General features: G+C 41.6%; 1 pseudogene; it reads right to left on the bottom strand.

Moving 5' to 3' along the window:
* LOC110257460 overlaps positions 1–17,269 on the bottom strand; it is a 47,321-nt pseudogene extending 30,052 nt beyond the window's left edge.

Below are 17,973 nucleotides of genomic sequence, written 5' to 3'. Positions count from 1 at the left end.
CAGAACCACTCCAAGATGTGGGACCACCAAAAAAGACTGAGTTAAGGATATGCACATAATTGCACAGGAGAAGTTTTTATTGTTATTGCTGTGTGGTTGACAATAGCTCTACACATATATTTTCTTATACTCAATCTGTAAGTGGACCCTCTCTTGGTTTTGACTAACAGAGGCTGGCCTGTTTTAAAAATTTGCTTGAATACTGTACAGAAACCTCCTTGGTCCAACTCATTGGGATAATTGCTTACATCACTAATCCTGCTCTCATGTCATTGCAAGAAAAATGTCAGTTTATTTGCACTGGTCAATTTAGTAACTTACACATAGATTTCTTTCTTAGATGGTAAAAAGAGTTCTTCCTTCATGCTTTCCTAGATGGAACTCTCTAGGTGTGTATCATGTATATAGAATATGTCTCCAAAAATTTTTATTATAAATTATTTCAAAATTAAGAAGAGCATACCATACCTATATTTCTACTACCAATTCCTTAAAGACATAATCCAGGCACAATGAAATCCAGCCCTTTTCCTTTCCCCTTTCTTGCTGCTTCTCTTCCTTTCCATCTGCCCAGAGGGCACCACATAAGTTGGTATTTTACTGCATGCATTTCCATAAATAAAGAATCATTTTCGTGCCATATTTCCATTATTGTAATTTACATAAATAATAATATTCTCTACCTATCATTCCTCAATTTACTTTTCCCTAAGTTTTAGTTTTTAAGATTCACATCTTGTACTAGCTATTGACCAAGTTTATTCATTTCCACTCCATCACGGTATCTGTTGTATGATTCTATCAGTTTTTTAACTCTACTCCTGGTGGACATGTAAGACATTTCCAGTTTCTTTTCATATTTACAAACAATATCACAGTCACTACATCTACACATGTCTCCTTGAACATATACGTCAAAGATTTTACAAATAGAATTGCTGGGTCATAGGAATGTGATTTTCCCAATGCAACGTGATGAGTCAAATAGATTGGATGAACAGCCCCATTTAATGTCCGTTTATCCACACTCTTTTTTCCTGTAACAGCATAACACTGAGCTTGGTATGTGATGTGCTTTAGCCAAAATGGATGGTATTGAGTGTGCTGTAAGCATAGGTTTGAAAAGTGTGCATTTCTGCTTGCATCCTTGCATAATTAAACTTGCTCACTCTTGTTTATCTAAGATGTCTAGGGGAATATGTCTAGCCCGCTAGAAGGGAGGAACAGACACACTCTCTCTCCTGGAGGAAAGCCCAGGCATCTCATCAGCCATCCTAGATCAGCCTTCACCCAGCCCCAAAGCAACCACGTGGCTTGCTAGACTTTTCAAGCTAACCTACAACTGACCACAGATGCTTGAGTAAGCCCATCAGAAGCAATAAATGGTTCTTATTTAAAACACATTGGAGGTGGTTTGTTACACAGTATTATTATATTAAGAGATAATAGATACACTTGCTATTACTAAATTGCTAAATATTTTGCCAGAGTAGTTGAATCAGTTTACACTCCCACCAACAATGGTTTCCCACATCCCCCTAACACTTGATTTTATCAGACTTAATACTTTCCCAATACGATGGTTTTGAAACTATACTTTATGATACAGGATCACATGATATACTAAATTATACCACAGTTTTAACTTTATCCCCATAATTACTAGTGAGTATATTTTCACGATTTTTGGTCTTCCATTTCTTTGCATTTTGTACTTTTCCTTGCTACAACATGAATGAACAAGAGGGGAAACTGTTCTAAGATCTTTTTTTTTTATCTTTTTCTCTTTTTAGGGCTGCACCCATGGCATATGGAGGTTCCCAGGCTAGGGGTCGAGTTGGAGTTACACCACAGCCACAGCGATGTGGGATCCGAGCCTTGTCTGTGACCTACACCACAGCTCATGGCAACACCAGATCCTTAACCTACTGAGAGAGGCCAGGGATCGAACCCAGGTCTTCATGGATACTAGTTGGGCTCATTAACCCCTGAACCACGATGGAAACTCCTGCCCTAAGATTTTTAAAAATTAGATAAAATTTATCTAGTTTGTACCCATTCCGATAAAAGAATGGGAATATAAGCAAGGGAATTAGTCTCCCAAAGACCTGCTGGGTCATAATCCTCTTCTGACTAGTAGTAATAGAAGGGTGTGTGTGTGTGTGTGTGTGTGTGTAAGGTAGATTCCAATATGACATCTGAGAATGGGGTAACGCTGTTGGATTTGCCATAAATATGCCAACAAAAATATTTGCCTTGTGCTTAGTGAACACAGGCAGTTGCAGGCTGATTCCACTTATTCGACATCCCTATTTTGCAAGAATTGAGGTAATATGCCCAGTTAGTGTACAAAAGAGCTAAATCTTCTGACTTGACCAGAGGTCTTTTCATTGTGAAAAGTTACTTTCATCTGCTCCTTAACTGTAACTGTCATTATTCCTTACAAAAGAGTTGTTCAGATATACATCACTCACCCAGTTAAACATCAACCGTTTCTATTTTGTATTCAATATATTAGAGCATATATTTTTAATTTACATATCTATCATTGCTTTGTGGGATACATAATAATTCTAAAACAATATTTTCCATATAACCCAGGGACCCTTTTCTCAGTGAAAATTACACTGAGATTTCTTCAGAGACTGAAAGTATTTAGACATTCTGTTCCCTCACTGGAGCCATAAAGCATTGTTCCTTCATTTTCTTTCTATGACACACATCTTGTACAGTCCCTGACATTTATTGGACAGTAAAAAAATGGCAATAAAAGTCCTAATAGCATTAGAAGTAGTAGTACCAGAAGAGGGATATAGGGAAACATAATATCACTTGTAATCTCACTTTACAACCTTTTTTTCCCCAGCACAATAGCTGTCACTTCTGTTTTCTATCACCTATACCTTCTGAGGAAAGGCCTTGCTGTGTCTCCATCTTCCTGGCGGAATAACATGTGTGTGTTTTATGAAATCTATTTGTTCTGAAGTCTTCACATTTCCTACTCTACTGCTGACTAAGAACTCAGGAAGTTTGTTGTGCAGTGAAATGGAGAGATTGCGCATTTCAGTGAGGTAAACATTGTTCAGTAGGAGCTGAAAAATAACAGGGAAATGCCAGGAGGTATAGCATGACATGGGTCCTTGTAAGAAATTCAAGACAAATAGCAAACTCTTTTTAAATTTTGTGGTAGGTAATTTTTTCTAAGAGCCTTGAATGAAATATCTCATTTAATATTTGACAAAATAAATCATCAAAATAGGAACTGCTATCCTTTTATATATGCTTGTTCCCTTCAACTGTTGTCTTGTAGTTACTCTACATCAAAGCATTAGAAATTCTTTACACAGTTGGAAAGTAATAAAGGTATTATTATAAGCAATGAATAAACTTTATAGAAAAAATAGGAACTACTTACTCTATTTCCAGACAAGGAAATAGAGACACCAAAGTATTAAGAAACGTGCCAAGGAGTTCCCATTGTGGTGCAGTAGTTGATAACCCAACTAGGAACAATGAGGTTTTGGGTTCGATTCCTGGCCTCGCTCAGCAGGTTAAGGATCCGGTGTTGCCGTGAGCTGTGGTGTAGGTCACAGACGTGGCTCAGATGCCACGTTGCTGTGGCTCTGGTGTAGGCCGGCGGCTACAGCTCCAATTAGACCCCCAGTCTGAGAACCTCCATATGCTGTGGATGTGGCCCTAGAAAAGACAAAAGACAAAAAACAAAACAAAACAAAAACAAAAACAAAGAGAGAGAGAGAAACTTGCCAAGTTCACAAAAGGCAGGACCTGTGTGGACTCTAGTTACTGTTACTCCCTTCAGAGCACTTTCTTATCCCTTAGTCCATGGGTGAAGTTGACTGGATGTTCCTAAAATCTCTAGCACTCCTGCCCACAGGGTTGTCCTGGGGGTTCCAAGAGGGCGGTGTGATGAACAGATTGATTTGACTGGCCATCAGAACATTTCTTTTGTGGAATTGCATGAATTTGGGCCACTATGGCAGTGCCGAATTTCTCAGTTTGGGTGACTCTGACTCACGTCAGACATTGGACAAGATCAGGGCTCCTGAATGTCAACAATCAGCAGCTACCCTTTGGCTTGTTCATTGTTCCTCCATGTTAGAGCTCATCAATGAATCTGGTAAAGTTGCAGGATATGAAATTAACACGCAGAAACCAATTGCCTTTCTATACACTAACATTGAAAGATCAGAGAGATTTGAGAAACCATCCTATTTGCATTCTGGTCATAGGGACTCTAGCCACTGATGCACCTGAAAGCCATGGCTGTGGCAGAGCCATCCTCTACCCAGTAAGCTTTCTTTTTTTGTGTCTTTTTTTTTTTTTGCCATTTCTTGGGCTGCTCCCACGTCATATGGAAGTTCCCAGGCTAGGCGTCGAATCAGAGGGCAGCCGCCAGTCTACACCAGAGCCACAGCAACACAGGATCCGAGCTACATCAGTGACCTACACCACAGCTCACAGCAACGCCGGATCCTTAATCCACTGAGCAAGGCCAGGGATCGAGGCCGCAACCTCATGGTTCCTAGTCAGATGCATTAACCACTGAGCCATGACAGGAACTCCTGCCCAGTGAGCTTTCCATAGCTGGCTCCCCATGTGGTCTCAATGCCTCCCTCCTTGGTCTCAGCACCATGTGTGAGGAAGGTCTCTGGAGCTGGCCACGCCTATCTTCTCCAAAGGGTTTGGTGACCATTGGTCTCCAACGCCTCTGGACCCTTCAATCCATGTGGTGGAGTGATGCTCCTGAATAGGCATTAAGCCATGCCTCAGAAGGGATGAACATTTATTTGCTCTTAGAGGACCACTCTATGTGCTCCACCTATAAGCTCCTCACCTAGTCTTCCTGCTGACATTCATGAGTGGAAGATAGGAGGTCACATTCTAGAAATACAGTGATTATGGCCTAAAGAGCTTAAGAGAAGAAATAGTTGGAAGACGTGTTGTTCTATTTTTAGTCTATAGAATTTCAAGTCATAAATTTAACATGATCAGAAAACAATTATCATGCATTCATCCTTCCATACTCTGGGTAGGACTTACAATTGTGGTGTCTTCAACGAAGCACAGCAATGACCTTTAGAAGTCTTATTGGAACACAGTACCTATGGTGTCACAATGGATGATGCACCGTCACAAGTAATGAAGTGACCATCAGGGAATACATGGTATTAGGAATCTGCAGAGTCAGAAAGGGTCTATATTATTTTGAAATGTCATTATACAACACAACACCGTAAATCAATTATATGCTAATAAAAATAAAATTTTAAAAATGTTAATATACAAACAGATTCTAAAGAACCATAGTTCTCTGAGTAATAACAGAGTTTCTACCCCCTTTTTTTGCAGTGAGAAATATAAAATTAGCTCAGAATGGTGCATCTAACAACAAAGAACATGAAGAGATGATTCTTGGCAAATACTCAATATTGCTAATTATTAAAAATGCCAATCAAAAATACATTGATGTACCACCTCACACCTATCAGAATGGTCATCATCAAAAGGTCTACAAGTCACAAGCGCTGGATAGAGTGTAGAGAAAAAGAAACCCTCCTACATTGCTGGTGGGAATGTAAACTGATGCACCCACTATGGAGAACAGTATGGAGATTCCTTAAAAAATTAAAAATAGGAAATTTCCTTGTGGTGTAGTGGATTAAGGATTGGGCACTGCCACAAATGTGGCACAAGGTTCAACTACAGCAAGGGTTCAATCCCTGGCCCAGACACTTCCACATGCTGTGGATACAGAAAGAAAAAAAAAAATCCTAAAAATAGTGTTACCTTAGGTCCTATGATTCCATTCCTAGGCATATATTTGGAGAAAACGCTAATATGAAAAGATACATGCAGCTCAGTGTTCATAGCTGCGCTACTTAACAACAGCCAAGACATGGAAGCAACCTAAGTGTCCCTTGACGGATAAATGGATAAATGAGATGTAGTACATATACACAAACAATGGAATACATACACTACTCAGCCATAAAAAGAACAAAATAATGCCATTTGCAGCAATATGGATGGACCTAGAGATCATCAAAGTGAAGTAAGACAGAAAGGCAAAAACCACATGGTATCACTTATAAGTGGAGCCCAAAATATGATACAAATGAACTCATTTACAAAACATAAACAGACTCATATACATAGAAAGCAAACTCATGGTTACCAAAGGGGAAAGGGGGATGTGAGGAATCAATTAGGATTTGGGATTAACATATACATACCACTATACATAAAATAGATAAACAAGGACCTATTGTATAGCACAGGGAACTACACTCAATATCTTGTAATAACTTACAATGGAATAGAATCTAAAAAGGAATTTTAAAAAAGGAATGTGTGTGTGTGTAACTATCACTTCTCTGTACACTTAAAATAAACACAACATTGTAAATTAATTATGTATCAATAAGAAATAAAAGATAAAAAAATTAAAGAAAAAGATGATACCTGGACTATGCAGAATCTTCCCAAACACTGATTAGACAGCAAATACACAGTACCTCTTCTCCATTTATTTTTAACAATCTTTATCAGGAGTTCTTGCCATGGCTCAGAAGTTAATGAATCCGGCCAGCATCCATGAGGATGTGGGTTCAATCCCTGGCCTCACTCAGTGGGTTAAGGATCTGGCGTTGTTGTGGCTGGGGTGTAGGCCAGCGACTACAGCTCCAATTGGGCCCCTAGCCTGGGAACCTCCATGTGCTGCAGGTACAGCCATAAAAAAATAAAAATAATAATAATCTTCATCAATATATCACTATACATGTCAGATGGGCCCATTAATTTTATAACACATTTTAAAATTAAACTGTCTACATAGATAGGAATCCCATAAAAATTACCATGCGTCCCACATGCCCTCAGCTCTGAACCATCATTGTACTGACCAAAAGAAAAGCTCATGGTTTGTCCCCTGGGAATCCCACAATGGAGAGTCATGTGACAGAAGGAATGGACACAGGGAGGGATGAGGAATGGGGATGATTGTCACAGTCTTCTACATCTTCACACCCCCAGGTTATTTGCTTCCTTCCTTCCCAGTTAGCCAGCATCTTGGGACTTTTGCTTCTCTAAACTGCTTCCCTTGTTTTTGCTCGTCTTCACTACGTACTGGGTGTCAGGTTGTTCTCATGGTACCAAGCCTCTGGTGTACCTATTTGAGAAGTCTCTCCCCTCTTGCCTCAACCCCCACCCCACTTTCCTCTCATATCTATTTCTTTCACTTTTTTTTTTTTTTTTTTTGCTTTTTAGGGCCACACCTGTGGCACATGGAGGTTTCCAGGCTAGGGGTCAAATTGGAGCTGCAGCTGCCAGCCTATCCTACAGCCACAGAAATGCCAGATCCAAGCCATGTCTGTGACCTACACCACAGCTCATGGCAATGCTGGATCCTTAACCCACTGAGGGAAGACAGGGATAGAACCTGCATCCTTGTGGATCCTAGTCCAGTTCGTTAACCACTGAGTCATGAAGGGAACTCCTCTTATCTCTATTTCTAATGTCAACAAATAATTATTAAGTGCCTATATGTGCTAACAGCGAAGGGACAAGATATAGCTCTTGCCTAGCACAGAAGAAGGACATTTAAAAGGTAATCACAGTTCTCCTAGGGATCACATTAGCTCTCTATTATTAGCCCAAACCTGAGGTCACTGCTCTAGTTTGATGATTTACATTGAGTGCCTTGAAATGTGAAGCACAACCCATTATGTTTCAGCTGCTATTTTTAAGGTGAGGATTGATTCCTGCCCTGAGTCTGTAGCCAGAGCCACATTTTCTCATTCTCTCCATAGTAAAGAACACACACACATAAAAAAAGAATAAATTTAATTATGAATCTGAACATAGTGTCACATTCATTTCAATCTTGTGGAAAAGCCGGTTAAACCTCCCAGAGGATGCCTGTCTGTGTCACAACATCATCTTCCTTGTGACAGATTTCACATTTCTTTTACATCATGGGGTAATGACTAAATTGCTGCTCAGGGAAATGATATTTGGCTAAAGGGAAAAAAATATTGGTGCAGGGGGAGAGATTTGTGCTGTCTGAATGCCTAGGCCAATTTCTAATCTGAAGAAAAGCATACAAATGATGGACTGAATCAACATATTCCCCACACCACAGCAGAAGAAAAAGGGGGTAGGCCATTCCCAAATGAGATATACCATACTGCAGAATAGACCACCCCATGGAAATTTTCTAGGATATGCATCCCATGCAAAAATCTTAAAAAAGGGGGGGGGGAGGGGAGTGCCTTTTATGCCAAACATATACCAGATAATGACATATAATGAAATGCACACATCTTCTAGGGGAAAAAGAGAAGCTATCAGATTGCATTGAGTGGCACAATGTATCAAAGAATTAAAAGGCTCTCTTCAATGCCATCATTTTCTTGAAAAATTTTCTGGAAGCATTTCACCACTGTGAAATACACCCATTAGACTAATATTATCTACAATCATTTGGAAGACTACAGATTGAACTTTAATACAATCCTTCATACATATTCCCTTGCATACTGATAAGGAGACAATAACCACAAATTCTGTGAGCCAGAATATCTATTGCCAGAACCTCATAATAGCTCCCCATTTCTCTATGGACACTTCATAATTGGTGAGTTTCTTTTTTTAATCCATCTATCCATTACTATTCAACAAATATACATGAAGTACCTACTCTGTGCCAAGCATTCTTCTAGGACTGAAGATAAAAATGGTAAAAAGGGTGAAGGGAGTTCCCTGGTGGCCTAGCAGATTAAGGACCTGGCACTGTCACTGCTATGGCTTGGGTCATTGCTGTGGTGTGGGTTTGACCCCTGGCCCAGGAAAATTTTTGCATGCCACAGGCACAGCTAAAAACAAAACAAAACAAAAAACAGACAAACAACAAAACGATGAAATCTCAGGACTTGTGGGGTTTATATTGGGAAGAGAGATATTAAGATACTAAATTTGGAAACAAGTTTTGAGAGTAATAAGTGCACCAAAGAAAATAAAGTAAGGCTCTGGGACAGAGAGCGATGGGTGGAGGTGGAACCTACATTACAAAGGGTGTTCATGGAAGGCCTCCTTGAAGGGAAACTAAGAAGTGGAGGATGCAGGAGGCGGCTAAGTGGAGATGCAAGGAAGGGATGTCTGATACAAAGACACCAAAGACCCAAGTGTCTGGGAAAGTTGGAGAACATGTTCTGCTTCTTGACCTTATCTCCTTTGCAGCAGGCACTGTTGGTGGTCTGCCCAGATGCCCAACGCCAGCTTCCTGCATCCTTTGCTTCTAACACCTTATACCTGCACTTCTTTCAGAGGCCTTCTCTTGAACTCCCAGAGCCAGTTTAGGTACAACAACAACAACAACAACAAAAAAATCACAAGTTTACGTCTCCTGAGAGGAGTTGAAGACCGTGACTATAAAGAGGCATGAAACTTACTTATAAAACAGAAACAAACCCACATATTTCAAAAGCAATCTTATGTTACCATAGGGGAAGCCATAGGGGGAGGGAGAAATTGGGAGAATGGGAATAACATATACACACTACTGTATAAAATAGGTGATTAACAAGGACCTACTGTATAGGCTCAGGGAAATCTACTCAACAGGTTTTAATAATATATATGTGGAAAAATGGATAACACACACGTTTGTGTATGTATGCTGTGCACCTGAAACTAATACAACATGGTAAGTCAACTATACTCCAATAAAATGAAAAAATACAATAAATAAAATAAAATAAAGAGGCATGAAAGCCCAGTTCCATGGTCCTGAGTAGGGAGGTCTCTGCAGTGAGACCCCTACAGGACCAGGCAGAGACACAACTTTGCCTCGAATCACATCCTTGCTTGGCTCCCTCCTCTTCTTTGACCTATTTCTTCTCTACCCTGTTTTTTTGTTTGTTTGTTTGTTTTTCCTAGCAGCACATTTTCAATGAATCACCTTCACTCAAATCCTTACTGCAGGGTTGGCTTCTGGGGAAGCAGCCTTAACATATCCTCTACGGCACAGTGAAGAACTAGAAGATATGTCATGACACATATTTTGAGTGGCAGTGGGGTTATGCGAAGCAACACTGATGGTGATGAAGGTTATGATGATGGTTATGATGAGACGGTGATGGTGATGATGGGTTCTGGTCCCAGCTTTCCTACCACATATTTGTCAAATTAGAAGAAATCACAGCTCTAGGCTTCAGTTCTTCATCTATAAAATAGGAAGAGTGAGGCCGTGGTGACCTCCAGGGAACTTTTTCTAGTATAAAAATAATATGCTACATGTATGCATGGGTAGGAATGATGTAGTGATACACAGTCACATATGTTGCATGCATCTGGAGCGATAATGGCATTATACCAAATGGGACATGGAGGGATTAGTGAGTGATTGTCCCAGGAAGTTATCTACTGCTGTGAGTAATGATGAAGAGCAGCTGGTTAGGCCCAATGATCAAGGGAGGTTTGTTGGGAGTCTGGAGGGTTGTGGTACAATTGCGGTGGTTTAACCCTAGACCTGAGTAAGATTGGAAGACAGGTAGGCAACTTGATCAATGAAGGCAAAGAGGGAGGAGCCAAACGGGAAGACACTTAACAAATGGCTGTTCTCTGGATGGTAAAGTGAAAGCTGAGAGAAAGCACAACAAAAACAGCCAAATCATGATCACTGAGTCATGGACCAGGGCATGTCCATTAACTCCTGCCATACCCTAACTAGAAAGTATCCTTCATAGCTTAAAAAAGGGGAAAGACTGAGAACAAGCAAAAAGAAGCTCAACTTGTCACTATGCAAAGGAAATAACTCTTTATAGAACAGGTGTTCAGAACTTCTTCTTGAACATACCTTAACAACCATTATGGTTAAAAAAAAAAAGAGAGATTTAAAATTAGCTGTGTGATATCAATGACATTACTGAGTTTTAGATTTCCAGCTCTGGAAAATGCAGAAATTCCCTGCATTTCAAAGAGATATAGTAAGGTTATACAGAGCAGAAAAACAGTTGGCATGGGTGTGGCAGAGGCTGTTCAGAATCAGCCCTGTTTGAGCCCTAGCTCTCCACCCTCTGCTGGCTGGCTAGTTTTCTAACTTCTACTCTGGTTTCCTCAGTTGGAATTTGAGACAATAATTGTGCTAATTTCCCAGAATTGCTGCATGTCAGGCATTTCTTCCCATCTCATAATACATGTGCTCAGTAAAGATCAGTTCCCTTGGACCACATTTGCCCACAAAATTTCTTCTGGAATAAATAATAGATGTCAACAAGCACATCATGTGGCATGGACTGAGCTTTTTCCACATTGCAATGCCTTATCCCTTCTTCTCTCATGGCTGGGTCTGTCCTCACTACTCACCTGGCGACTGCTGCCTCCTTGATCAACTTTGTTTTGTTTTGTTTCTTTCTCATCAGTCTAGGTCTCCTTTATCACTTTACATTATCAGAACTCTGTTTATTCTTGCATATTTATATTTTACATATATTTTTTATTACTCAATGAATTTATTACATTTATAGTTGTACAATCAACTTTGAACTTGGTTTTCCAGTTTACTCTCTACCTTCCCTAAGAGCACAGCCTCAGGCATCTACTCCCCACCCAACTCGTGGTGGCCATGGATAGGAGAGACCTCACACTGGACCACTGTGTAGCCTCAGATGCTACCAGGCACACCAGCATTGAGGAGGGTTGTCTGATTATCAGTTCCCTAGCCCCAAACTTGACTTCCCTTCAAGTGAAACTCATGACATTCTTAATTTCTCCTGTGCTTCCTACAAGATTTTTCATATAATTTGCTCTTATAAGGGGAAAAAAAATCACATCTTTCCATCCCGGGGCATTTTGTGTCCTTATCTAAAATTAGTACAGTGACTGCTTTGCTATTTTTGGAAATTCAGGACAACCATCACACTTCAGATCCACCAGCTTAACAAGCTGAGGCGTATACGGAGTATGGAGCTTTGCCCCCAAACCCTAAAGCCACCAGGCTGCTCTTTCTCCTCCAGTTGACCAACAGGGTTAGCAAGTATGTAAGTACGTGCAGGAGCCAGGAGGAAGGACAAACATTATATGAATGTGAAGCTATGAACAAGACAATAAAAACCCCAGAAAGATGATGCCTTAGGTCGGGGTCCCTAGAAGCATAGCATGAGATGGGGATGCTTGGCAAGTGAGAGACTGTTCTCCGGAAGACACAATCAGGGAGGGAGGGAGGAATGCAGGATAGAACTGGGAAAAGAAAAGCAGAGGTCTTTTCTAGTGAAATCTAGTCTCAGCTTGATCCCCAGGGGGAGCTCTAACAAGTGCATGGCACCGGCTCCATCTGGCACTGGCTGAAAGCAGCCTGAAGAGAAGGGACAATTGGAGTTCCCAAAATGGCGAAATGGGACTGGAGGTGTCTTGGGAGCACTGGGACACAGGTTTGATCCTGGCAGGCACAGTGGGTTACGGATCTGGTGTTGCTGAAGCTGTGGCTTAGGTCACAACTGCAGTTTGGATCTCATCCCTAGCCGGGAAACTCCATATGTTGCAAGAGCAGCCAAAAAAAAAAAAAAAAAAAACAAAAAGGAAGAGAAAGAGCAAGGAGAGAGAGAGAGAAGGTGGCAGGAAGGCAGGAAGAAAAAGCCCAACCTACAGACATTCTAGATGGTGCAGCTCTTGGATACTGAAGGCAATTCTCTCAGGCCAATAGGGCAGCTGTGAGCCAACACCCACAGGGGCTGGGAAAAGAGGCCCCTACAGGTAAAGTTTGGGCACCAACATGGCAGCAAAAATAACCAAAACATCAGAGCAATTTTTTTTTTTTTTTGTCTTTTTGCCATTTCTTGGGCTGCTCTTGCAGCGTATGGAGGTTCCCAGGCTAGGGGCCGAATTGGAGCTGCAGCCGCCGGCCTACGTAAGAGCCACTGCAACAGCGGGATCCGAGCTGCGTCTGCGACCTACACCACAGTTCACGGCAATGCCAGATCCTCAACCCACTGAGCAAGGCCAGGGATCAAACCTGCAACCCCAAGGGTTCTAGTCAGATTCGTTAACCACTGAGCCACGACGGGAACTCCCAGAGCAATTTTTAAAAGCCATAGAACTCAAGTTCAAGAATTAGACATTATTAAAATCTCAAGCACTAACATCAGTGATGAAGCTAGACAGAAATGTATTGGGATGGAGAGAACTGGAAGAGGATCAAGTTATTAATCTTAAAGTGGGGACCTCAGTTAACAGAATATAGACTTTAATTTTAATAAAAATGGAAAATCACACTTTCATATATAATCCTAATCCAAAAATATCAGGATTTTTTCTTTTTTTTTTTCTTTTTAGGGCTGCACCTGCAGCCATGTGGAAGGTCCCAGGCTAGGGGTTGAATTGGAGCCGCAGCTGCCAGCCTACTGCCACAGCAAGCTGGGATCTGAACCACATCTGAGACCTTTACCACAGCTCATGGCAGCGCTAGATCCTTAACCCACCGAGCAAGGCCAGGGATTGCACCGGCATCCTCATGGATACTAATCAGGTTCGTGACCCACTGAGCCACAACAAGAACTCCTTAGGATTTTGTCTTGTTTTACCTTCTCTGGTCTCTGGCAGGGGAAAAACTGTGTGGCAAGGAAGAAAATACTAGACTTGGTATTAAAAAGAGGGGAGTTCTCAACTTGGTCACCTACTAATTTGTGTCTCTGTAGATTCATCTCAAATGAACAGAATCTCAGTTAATTCAACCCCAGAACAGAAATTGTAATAACTGATGCTGAACCCCTGGTATACTTGTGAGGCTCAAGGGAGCTAATAATGCACAAAAAATGAAACCTGTTTCTTTCAAATGCAATCGATGGATCCCACATCCATGGGCGAAGTGGGAAGAGCTGACTGTATTGAAGCCACCAGTAAGTTGTGTAGGGCCTGGGATTGTCTGGCCATGTGGGCTGGTACAAGCCACTTCAGACCACAAGGATTCTCTCTCCCCATCTGTCATCCTCCCTTCCTCCTTCCAGTGTCAACTCCATCCTCATGGACTGGACACATGACAGTGAAAAGCCTTGGACTGTGTCCGCTGAGAAAGAGGAATCTGCTTCCCTTGGTTCATACTAGGAAAACAACAAATTGCTGACTAGGACTCTGTTTTTATTGCACATCCTCTAAACCCTGTGAAAGAGACTGAATGGGGCACAGTCTTTGGCAGCCACTCTGTGATGTTCGCTTGAAATTGAGAAAGAAATAAGTTTCTCAAAGGGAGGGCTGGTCCCAGAAAAAGAGGATTTGGGGGAAAACCAAAGATGGATATCCACTGAGATGCCAGCCAGATGTGGTGTCAGAAGATATGAGCTCAAGTGTCTTTTTTTTTTTTTTTAAGGGCCGTACCTGCAGCATATAGAAATTGCTAGGGGAATCGGAGCTGCAGCTGCCAGCCTACACCACAGCCACAGCCGAACTGCATCTGCAACCTACATCACAGCTCACAGTAACACCAGGCCTACACCACAGTTCACATTAATGCCAGGTCCTTAAACCACTGAGCAGGGCAGAGATGGAACCCGCATCTTCGTGGATACTAGTCGCGTTTGTCACTGTTGAGCCACAATGAGAACTCAAGTGTCTTTTTTAATGTGTCCTTGAGCACACTGATAACTATCGGAACGTCTTCTTCTTCAAGGTCCAAATGGCAACACCGAGATAAGGTTCACCAGGGTGGTTCAGAATTAAAACAGATAAGTTATGGGTGAAGACGCTTCATAAAATGTTAACGTGTTTTCAAAAATTATAAGTACTATTATGCATGATTGTGCATTAAATTCAGAGCACTTTTAAGGCATGTTTGCTTTTTTGATCAATTTTTAGAATTTTTTTTTCAAAGAAAATGTTTAATGCCTGCCTTCTCAAAGTTTGCAGCTGAACCAACCACCCCATTAGGAATAAAGACACGCGTTCCAAGGAGACAGCCTTACCCAAAGGTGGTGCTACCTCCAATCAGTTTCTCTGCAGAACAGTAGTCTCTGTTAGGACTGACACTGTTTAGAGGTGTCAGTTCTATGGTTTTTCTCGTTTCACTCTGAGAAATCGAAAGTGAGCCCAGCATAAAGCATTTGCAGCTGTGTTGGGAAATGAGCTAGTCACGCCTCGGCAATTTATGGCCAATTTTCCATTAATAAGAGAGAATGGAGTGTGGTTCAATCACTTTACAATCCAAACACTTGTTCTTAAGAATGGGGGAGAGTGAGTACAATAGTTTTGTTCTGTTTCTGAAAAAGCATTAATTCAATATTGTGTATCTTTGAAGAAAAACATTTAAATGGCTTTAAGTGGTAGGAAGGTAAATTTTACAGGAAAATACTCAAAGACATGCATTAGAAATACTGCCTAGATCCCACAGGTGAGAGAGGGGCTTGAAGCCGGGACCATAGTAGAGGTAGGAAGAAGGCGGGGGAGGGAACAAGAGTTGAAAGGGAGGCTAGAAGTTTCAGGGCAGACGTCCAAGACAGGGGCTCAGCTAAGTGGTAAATTCCTATCATCAGAAGCCCAGTAACACAGGTCAATTGAGGTCTAGGTGAAATGGACCTAAGAATCAGGATGAAAAAAAGAAACTGGGACACAGAGGATGTCACAGAACCAGGATGGCCAGTGTGTAACACTTGAAGGCAAATGAAATGTTAAAGAGACAGACTCGGAGTCAAAGGACTTAAATAAATTCCATCAAACTCCTGTCCCAGTCTGAGGTTTGTAACATATTCCCTAAGAAGTGTCTTCCTCAGGCTTATAACAAGAAGGGCAAAATCTGGTCACAAGGAAGACTCATGTGTGGAGAAAATAAGGGCAGAAATTGCTTCACAGTCTGATGAGGGAGAGACTAAATTAGATTTCCCAGAATTATGGATGTTTCTTGTGTGGCTTCCATTGAATCCACTCACCTGCTTGCATCTTTCTCTTCTCTCTGCGGCACTCTGACTGGTGTTTGTCCTAGTTTAGGGTTCCTGGAAAGAAGAAGACCCAGAGTCAAGAATCTGGGTGCAAGCTGTTAATTTGGGAGGCGGCCGTAGGAAGACCTTGGAGAGAGTGAGAAAGGGAGACTGGAAGGAGGTGGAGCTAATAAAGAGGCTATTCGTGAACACGTGATCTCTGTGGGCACCCAGGAACTGAGAAAAGTCTTACTGAACCACAAAAAGCTGGAGTGTTTCTCCATCAACTCCCAGCCTAATGAATCTCTTTCATTATGAGCAGCTCCTGGGGTTGGGGGTGGGGAATGCTAACCCCTTCGAGCTTCAGGACTCTCTGTAGGTAAAGATACCAAAGTGCAGGTGACATAAGTGGACCACAGAGCCAAGGGTAGGGTACAGCCACCATCTGCCACAAAGTCCCAAACACCTGCCATCCCTCATTCAAAGGCTTCTCCCTAGTAAAACAGGGCACTTTTCCTCTGACTTGATAACGCAACACTGCTTACCCAGAATCAGCTGGGCTTATTACCAAACGCGTCAGTTTTAATTGTATGGTTGTCATGTAAGCAAATACATAGTATGTAAATTAAAGGTATGCAATCAATGAAATATGAGTGCACAAGGAGAGATGTATCCTTGAAAAATAAGTCAAATTCTTCTAGATGGCTTGATAAAAATGAGCCATTAAAAAGTGCATAAAAACCACTGAATTAGTGTGGCTGAGAAATATGTGAAGGGCTTGGGGGAAAACTCTAACAATCGAGGAGGATTTTTCAATCAGACTGCTTTGCAAGTCACTTTAATTCTTGCTCCAATGTAAGGAAACTGAAGTTGAAAATCTTAGGGGAAGTATTAAGGGTGTGATTTATTAAGAGAGACCACATATAATGCCAATTAAAAGAACAGACCTGAGCTTTACATCAAAGACGGGCAAATGAATGTCAATTTATATGTTTTAAGTTAAAATAAAAATGTTGACGGTGTGTAGGAATCATTTTTTATGACCTCCTGCTTTTGAGGATTTTTCTTCAGTGACTCAAGCACTGCTAGCCTAGCGTGTGTGGCCCGAGACATGCCTCTCAACTCCAATCCCAGGAAAATACTCGGAGGCTAAGGCTCCATTGCTCACACAAAGGCAGCTACCGGGAGTGTAGAGTGTCCCAGGAATGCTGGAGTGTACTCAGAACAAGCACTTCCTCGGCAGCTCAGAAATTGGGATTAAGGGTCGAAAAGGTTAAGATTTCACTCTTGGGGGAGTTCCCACCATGGCTCAGCAGTTAATGAATCCGACTAGAATCTGTGAGGATGCGGGTTCAATCCCTAACCTCGCTCAATGGGTTCAGCTCACGGCGTTGCCATGAGCTGTGGTGTAGGTCACAGACGTGGCTCAGAGCTGGTGTTGCTGTGGCTGTGGTGTAGGTCGGCAGTTATAGCTCCAATTCAACCTCTAGCCTGGGAAGCTCCATGTGCCACAGTGCAGCCCTAAAAAGACCAAAACAAACAAACAAACAAACAAAAAAAAAAAACAAAAAAAAGAGAGAGAGAAAGATTTCACTCTCAGACCTGTTTAATCCAATCACAAAGAGTATAACAGGAGAGGAACACCAAGCAAGTGAAGGCTGAGAAAGATGAATATTTGAGCTTAGCTGCTGCACTTCCATCAGCCTTGCAGTTACAAAGGACACAGCAGCATCAATTCAAGGAGAAAAAAAGGGAAGATCCAACAAACAAACTTTTAACTAATTTTCAGAATGAGAAAGGGATCACATTTTTATTTTATTTTTTATTTTTTTGCTTTTTAGGGCCACACACACTGCATATGGAGGTTCCATGTGCAGCCTACACCACAGCTCACGGCAACGCCGGATCCTTAAACCACTGAGCGAGGCCAAGGATCAAACCTGAAACTGTATGGTTCCTAGTCGGGTTTGTTGACTGCTGAGCCATGACGGGAACTCCAGGGCATCATATTTTTAAAGATATGAGATACAGATGTGTAAACTCCAGAGCCCGC

Source organism: Sus scrofa, chromosome 17 (assembly GCF_000003025.6).
Source record: "Sus scrofa isolate TJ Tabasco breed Duroc chromosome 17, Sscrofa11.1, whole genome shotgun sequence".
Lineage (NCBI taxonomy): Eukaryota > Metazoa > Chordata > Mammalia > Artiodactyla > Suidae > Sus > Sus scrofa.
This window is presented reverse-complemented; position numbering and strand designations above follow the sequence as displayed.